Source organism: Phyllostomus hastatus, unplaced genomic scaffold (assembly GCF_019186645.2).
Source record: "Phyllostomus hastatus isolate PE091 unplaced genomic scaffold, TTU_PhHast_1.1 phas_contig_64, whole genome shotgun sequence".
Taxonomy (NCBI): domain Eukaryota; kingdom Metazoa; phylum Chordata; class Mammalia; order Chiroptera; family Phyllostomidae; genus Phyllostomus; species Phyllostomus hastatus.
In genome coordinates, this window is record NW_025333928.1 from 3,435,608 (window position 1) to 3,443,994 (window position 8,387).

Below are 8,387 nucleotides of genomic sequence, written 5' to 3' on the forward strand. Positions count from 1 at the left end.
TGGCAGTTTCTTCTGCTGCCCTAACCTCCACTGGTTTTTACAGCCAGAGGCTATGGGGATTTATCTTCTTGGAGCTCGAACCCTCAACTGTGTAGTCTGGCCTGGGGCTGGGATTGCTTACTCCCAACATATTCCTCCCGATTTTTATCTACCACCCAAGAATGTGGAACTGCCCATTTCACCACCGTTGCCTCTCTGCACCACTTGCCCATTTCCACATCTCTGCCCCTCCCACACGTCTGGATGAATATGGCTTCATTAAACCTTTGGTTGTTGAACTTCCATACAGCACAATTTTCTCATGGTTCTGGGTGTTATTTGTTTTGACGTCTAGTTGTAATTTTTTCTGTGGTTGCACAAGGTGAAGTGTGTTCACTGCACTTCCATCTTGACCAGGAATCTCATTTTCTTTTTCCCCCCTCCATCCATCATTTTATTCAAAGCCATTGTCTTGAGCTCTGCCATCCCAAGGAGACCCAACATGAACTCAGTGTGTTATAAATTAACTGTGGCAGGGCATCACCCCAGGAGCCCAGGCAACTGGATGCAGACTCTCCACAGTCTGTCTCTGATTCTTAGTTTGCTGGGATCTGTCACAGTCCCTGGCTATGCAGCCTGCTCATCCTGGGATCACAGCCTGCAGTTCCTTGTCTTTCTGTCAGTACATCAGAGCTCAACAGTATTCTGAATAATCCTCCTCCACATAGTTAGAGGGGAACCAGTCAGTCCAGTCGTAGATCTCCCCTTACCACCAGCCTTGTTGTCCCCTCTTGTTAAGGATCTTGACAATGTCACCCTCCCTGAAGTTCAGCTGTGATTGGTCCTGGGCACAGAAGTCATAGCAGACCTTGACTGTGCCGAAATACTTGGTGCTCCCTGGTGCTGGTTTGCTGATGGCTCTCCTCTCAGGCTCCTTGAAGGGGAGCTTCAGGGTGGTGTCCAGTGACTTGAGCAATCCTTTAGGGAATTCTTCTGGTAAAACTCCACCAGCTCCATCAGCCCTCGAAAAGCCTTCTTTTCTGTAATCCAATACAGTCCTTCTGCTGTCATGATTTTAATGTCCTTGACTTCAACATTATACTTAATGCTGATGGCATATTCTGCTGTGTCCTTCACCCTCTGCCACACCAAGAATGTCCTGTCCAAGCAGTTGGTGAGGATACTTTCTGCTCCAGCCTGCTCCATGGGACCCATGTACCAGAGATGAACAGATAGGTCCTGGGGAGGGCCATGCACATAGGGCTTGACTCTGTTACAGGGAATCCAGCCAACTTCATTTGTAGCTGTATTCCTGCCCTCCCACCATTTCTGTTCCACCTTGGCCTTGGTGAGTTCCATGATGTCTCCAGGGTTGAGCCATAGAAAAGGGCCAATGGGTCCTGAAAGGGGAGGAATCCCATAGTACTCTTGGCAAACCTCCATCTTGGGCAGTCCCAGCTCATTCCTCTTTTTGTCCTGAGCCCAGTGATATAGCCTATCTTTCTTCATAGTTCCAGAAAAATCTTGCCCATGGTGGCCACAGGGAGGGACTCTCCCCAAACACTCTTTGTGTGCAGCTGCCCAACACCAGTGACAACAGTAGCCCTGATAGAAAGTTCCTCTCAGCAGTATCCGGCAAGCCTTGCAGGATGTAGTCTCCTTGAAGGAGAACATCTGGAAGTCATGCCCGCTGGCCGTGGCATTCTCAGGGTAGATGTTGGAGATGGCCATCTCAAACTGTTCCATCTACTTCCTCAGTTCTCATGTTTTGAAGAACATCTCATAGCCCTGAGCACCTTGGCCTTTGATCAGGAGAAACACATGAGTCAACTTCTTGTTGTCATGGTCTCCCGAAGAGTCATCATGAACCTGGAAGCTGTGTAGGTTCACAAAGTCCTTGAATTTGTAGGAGTTCCCTCAGCACTTACAGATGAGCAGAACTCTGTTCAGCAGGAAGGTGTACCTGTCCATCTTGGAGTAGTGTTCCACAGTGGTGATCTTGAGTTCCCCATTGATCTTGGGCTGTCCATAGTGGGCCAGGGACTGCCTCCGGTTCTCAATAGACAGCTGGAAGTTGGTGATCTGCTGCAGGGTCTCATTGTCCCTCTTGACCTCATTCATGCACTGTGCGAGGTCCCTCATTGCATCCAGGGACACCAAAGGTTCTCCTTCTCCATCGCGTCCTGTGTGTGTTTCACCAGCTCCTGGAGAAGAGGGTGGTAGTTGAGCACCCACTGCATTGGCACCATCAGCAGGTCCCGCAAGGCGAACCTCCCATTGTTTGCTTGCTGAAAACATTCCTCTAGCTTCATTTGCACATCCGCTGGGTACAGGCCACATGGTCCAGGTGCTTGCTGGCTGACTCCACCTGGATGCGGTAGTGGCCATAGATGAGGAACATCTCCTTGTATTTGATGAAGACCTGGTAGAGGGTTGGTGTGCCAGTTGTGCCAGGGCTTCCTTCATCTCCTTTAGGAAGTGAGTGTGTACACGATGCAGGTCCTTAATGTTTATGAAGAGGGTCACTATGTCATCAGGTTTGAGGAACCATTGCAGGAGCTTCATGAAGTGCTGTTGGATGGAGCACAGTGTGTTTGTGTACTTCTCTGTCTGCTGGATCTCTCTCAGGCAGCATCACCACTAGTTGTACTCTGTCATCTTGGGTGGCATGGGCTCTGTGCACTTGAGGTCCTCCTAGATCTCATCACCCTCTTCCTTTTTGTTCTCCACACAGTCATATAGATCCTCATCATCCTCCACGGTGTCATCAATCGGGTTGGACAGGCCACTGTAGATATCTTCAACCCCCACACTCTCCTCCTCAGTGGGGAAGGAGACCCCCTTGTTCTGTGCAATCAGGGTCCAGGACAGGGCAGACAGGGTGTAAGTGACCTTCCCCAAACCCTGCACATTGAAGAGGTCAAAGACCTCAAAGAGCTCACTTCTCTTAAGGCCAAACTTCTCAAAGCAGGTAGACAAGAAGGTGAAGATGTTCTTAAGGCACAGGAACTGGGACATCTGGGAGTACAGGTTGACCTTGCCGTAAGTTGATGGCATGGGGCAGCAGAATGTTAAGCAGCTGGCAGAGAAGGACCACATCCCCTCATTTTAAATCTTCAGATGACTATTTTTTTATTTTATTTTTATTGTTGGAACTATTACAAATGTCCCTATTTTCCCTACATCACCCCCTCCACCCAGTGCCCTTCACTGACTATAACAGGGTAAAGTTAGAAATCAATAATAAAACTGGAAATTTAATAAAATCATAAAAATTAAGTAAAACACTTTTAAACAGGCAATGATGGATCAAAGAAGAATTCACAGGGGAAATTAGAAAATACTTGAGATGAATGAAAATGAAAACACAACAACCAAAACAAATAACAAAAGCAGAGCTAAGGGGGAATTTATAGTTTTAAATGCTTATATTTAAAAAGAAAGATATAAGCCCTGACTGGTGTGGCTCAGTTTGTTGGGGGTCATCCTGCAAAGCAAGGCACCACTGGTTTGATCTGAGGTTAGGACACATGCCTGGCCTGCTGTCTTGGTCCTCTGTTAGGGTGCATGCAGGAGGCCTCCAATCGATGTTTCTTTCCCTCTCTTTTTCACTCCTTTCCTCATTCTAAAAAAAAAAATAAAATATTTTTAAAATAAACAGAAAGATAAATTCTACCACCTAATTTAACAATTTAAGAAATTAGAAGAAGAACTAAACCCAAAGCTAGCAGAAGTAAGAAAATAATAAAGTTTAGAAATTAGATCAATGAAATAGAAGATAGAAAAATAGGGAAAAATCAATGAAGCCAAAAGTTTTTCTTTGAAAATATCAACAAAATGAACAAATCTTTAGTTAGCTGGAATAGGGAAAAAAGAGAGAAGATTCAAATTATTATAATCAGAAATGAAAGTGGGGACATTGATACCAATTCTACAGAAATAAAAAAAAGACTGTGAGAGAGTACTATAAACAATTACATGCTAAATTGGATAACCTAGATGAAATGGACAAATTCCTAGAAACACAAAATCTACCAATTCTAAATCACAAAGAAATAGAAAATCTGAATAGACCTATAAATAGTAACAACACTGAATCAGTAAAAGAAAAAAAAATCTCCCAACAAAGAACATCACTGGACCTGATGGCTTCACCCATGAATTTGACCATATATTTAAACAACAACTAATACCAATCAGTCTGTAAATAGAACAAATCAAGGGAACACTTCCTCTCTCAGTCTATAAGTCCAGCATTAAACTGACATTAAAGCCAGAAAAAGAAACTGCAAGAAAATGACAGGTTTACATCCCTTATGTACTAATGAATAAAATTTGCAGAATATTAAAAAAAATATATACCATGACCAAGTGGGATTTATTCCTGGAATACAAAGATGGCTCAGCATATGAAAACCAATCAATGTAATGTGCCACATCAACACAATGAAGAAGGAAAAGCACATAATTATTTCAATTGATTCAGAGAAAGTATTGGACAAAATTCAATAACTTTTATAATAAAAACACTCATCAAACTAGGAACAGAAGGTAATAAAAGCCATAAGTAAAAAATGCAGTGAACATCATGCTGAATATTGAAAGACTAAAAACAATCACCTAAGATCAGGAACAGTGCAAAGACACTCCCTTTAATCACTTCTACTTAACATAATACTGGAAGTTCTAGCCAGAACAATAGGGAAAAAAAAATCCAAATTGGGAAAGAAGAAATAAAATAATCTGTTGGCAGATGATATACACAGAAAACTAAAGATACCACTTAAAAAACTGTTAGAAGAAATGAATTTAGCAAAGTAACAGGAGAAAAAGTCAACACACAAGAAGTTGTATTTCTATACCCTAAAAATGAACAATCTGAGAAGGAAATTACACAGACAATTCTATTAACAATGGTGTCAAAAAAATACTTACACTTAGAATTTAACCAAGAAGGTAAAAGACTCATGCAACAAAAACTACAAAAATTATTGAAATTAAGAAAGAAAGAAATAAAGGAAAATACATATCATGTTCATGAATTGGAAGATTTATTACTAAAATGTCAATATCACCAAAGGAGATCTACAGAGTCAATGCAACACTATAAAAATTCCAATTACATTTTTTGTGGAAATAGCAAAACCAATCCTAAAATTCATATGGAATATTAAGGGATCCAAATAGACAAAACAATCTTTTTTAGAATTATATTATATTGGCCTTGGCTGGTGTGGCTCAGTGGATTGAGTGCCAGTCTGCAAACCAAAGGGTTGCTGGTTTGATTCCCAGTCAGAGCACATGCCTGGGTTGTGGGCCAGGACCCCAGTTGGGGACATGCAAGAGGCAATCACACTTTGATATTTCTTTCCCTCTTTTTCTTCCTCCCTTCCCCTATTTCTAAAAATAAGCAAATAAAATATTTTTTAAAATTCTATTTTAATTGGTTGGCCAAGATGGAGGTGTAGGTCGATACACTTTACCTCCTCCACAACCAAAATAAGGACAACAACTTAAAAATAAAATAACAACCAGAACTGACAGAAAATTGAACTGTATGGAAATCTGACAACCAAAGAGTTAAAATAGACATATTCATCCAGACCAGTAGGTGGGGCGGAGTCCAGCAGCTGGGTGGAGAGGGGTCCCAGCACAAAAAGCGGTGGCATTGGATATGCAAGATGGAAGCGGGCAGACACTGGGTGAGCAGGCAGCAGATGGCAGACCTTGGGCCCAGGGTAGCAATGGGCAGACACAGGGAGGCAGCTACTGTGAAGCGAGGCATGGGGTGCAAGGCAGCTAGCTGACTGGGTGATCCCACATTTGCACACAGATAAACCAGGCGAGGCTGGGGAGCAAGGGAGACTGCGAAACTCAGGGTCCTAGGGCTGGGAAATAAAGCCTCAATGCACAGATTGGGGACACCTGTGAGGGTTGAGGTGCAGGGAGAGACTCCCAGCCTCACAGGAGAGTGCATTGGAGAGACCCACAGGGTCCTAGAACTCACATGGGAATCAGCACCAGAAAGGCCCAGTTTGCTTGGGGGGAAGTGGCAGGAGGGACTGAAGTCTGGCAGAGAGCAGAGCAAGCCCCATTGTTCCCTCTCGAACCCTGCCCCGACATGCAACATCACAACCCAGTGGACTGGGCTACCCCTACCCTGGTGAGCACCTAAGGCTCCACCCCTTATACATAATAGGCACAACCAGACCAGAAAAAAAGAAAAAGAAAGGCCTGAATGGAAGATCAGATCAAAGCCCCAGAGCAAATACTTTTAAGCGATGAAGAGATAGCCAACCTATCCAATGCACAGTTCAAAGCACTGGTGATCAGGATGCTCACAGAATTGGTTAAATTTGGTTGCAAATTAGATGAAAAAATGAAAGCGATGCTACGTGAAATGAAGGAAAATGCACAGGGAACCAACAGTGATGGGAAGGAAACTGGGACTCAAATCAATGGAGTAGACAAGAAGGAAGAAAGAAACAACCAAACAGAAAAGAATGAAGAAACAAGAATTTTTTTAAAATGAGGAGAGGCATAAGAACCTCCAGGACATCTTGAAATGTTCCACCTTCCAAATTATAGGGGTACCAGAAGGGGAAGAGGAAGAGCAACAAGTGGAAAACTTATTTGAACAAATAATAAAGAACTTCCCCAATCTGGCAAAGGAAATAGACGTCCAGGAAGTCCAGGAAGCTCAGAGAGTCCCAAAGAACTTGACCCCAAGGAAGCACACACAAAGGCACATCATAATTACATTAGACAAGATTGAAGAGAAGGAGAGACTCTTGAAAGCAGCAAGACAAAACAAGAGAGTTGCCTATAAAGGAGTTCCCATCAGACTGTCAGCTGATTTCTCAAAAGAGACCTTGCAGACCAGAAGGGGCTGGAAAGAAGTATTCCAAGTCATGAAAAGCAAGGACCTACATCCAAGATTACTCCACCCTGCACAGCTATCATTTAGAATGGAAGGGCAGATAAAGTCAAAAATAAAGATAAGGTCAAGTTAAAGGATTTCATTATCATCAAGCCATTATTATATGAAATGTTAAAGGGACTTATCTAAGAAAAAGATGATCAAAAACATGTACAGTAAAATGACAGCAAACTCACAATTATTAACAACCACACCTAAAACAAAAACAAAAACAAAAATAAACTAAGCAAATAACTAGAACAGGAACAGAACCACAGAAATGGAGATCACATGGAGGATTAGCAACAGGGGAGTGGGAGGAGAAGAGAGGGGGAAAAGGTACAGAAAATATATAGCATAGATGGTAGGTAGAAAAGAAACAGATGGAGGGTAAGCATCCCATGGGAAATGTAGAAGCTAAAGAACTTATGACACATGGACATGAACTAAAGAGGGAGAATGTGGGTGGGAGAGGGTGTGCAGGGCAAAGGGGAGTGAAGGGGGAGGAATGGGAGAACTGCCACATTTGTGATTAGTTCTTTGGTTTCTACATTTCCTATACTATTCTTAACTTTCCCCTGTCTATTTTGTACCTACCATTTATGCTACTTATTCCCTGTACCTTTCCCCCCATTCTCCCCACTCCAATTCCCTGCTAATAACACACCATGTGATCTCCATTTCTGAGATTCTGTTCCTATTCTAGTTATTTGTTTAGTTTGTTTTTGGTTTTTGGGTTAGTTGATGATTGTGATTTTGTAGTTATTTTATTGTCCATATTTTTGATCATTTTCTTTTTCTTAGATAAGTCCCTTTAACATTTCATATAATAATGGCTTGATGATAATGAAATCCTTTAACTTGACCTTATCTTTATTTTTGACTTTATCTGCCCTTCCATTCTAAATGATAGCTGTGCAGGGTGGAGTAATCTTGGATGTAGGTCCTTGCTTTTCATGACTTGGAATACTTCTTTCCAGCCCCTTCTGGTCTGCAAGGTCTCTTTTGAGAAATCAGCTGACAGTCTGATGGGAACTCCTTTATAGGCAACTCTCTTGTTTTGTCTTGCTGCTTTCAAGAGTCTCTCCTTCTCTTCAATCTTGTCTAATGTAATTATGATGTGCCTTTGTGTGTGCTTCCTTGGGGTCAAGTTCTTTGGGACTCTCTGAGCTTCCTGGACTTCCTGGACGTCTATTTCCTTTGCCAGATTGGGGAAGTTCTTTATTATTTGTTCAAATAAGTTTTCCACTTGTTGCTCTTCCTCTTCCCCCTTCTGGTACCCCCTATAATTTGGAAGGTGGAACATTTCAAGATGTCCTGGAGGTTCTTATGCCTCTCCTCATTTTTAAAAAAAATTCTTGTTTCTTCATTCTTTTCTGTTTGGTTGTTTCTTTCTTCCTTCTTGTCTACTCCATTGATTTGAGTCCCAGTTTCCTTCCCATCACTGTTGGTTCCTGTGCATTTTCCTTCATTTCACGTAGCATCGCTT

General features: G+C 42.3%; 1 pseudogene; it reads right to left on the bottom strand.

Annotated features, from left to right (window-relative positions):
• Window positions 1–673: 673 nt before the first annotated feature.
• Window positions 674–5,648, bottom strand: LOC123825429 (annotated as a pseudogene).
• Window positions 5,649–8,387: the final 2,739 nt, after the last annotated feature.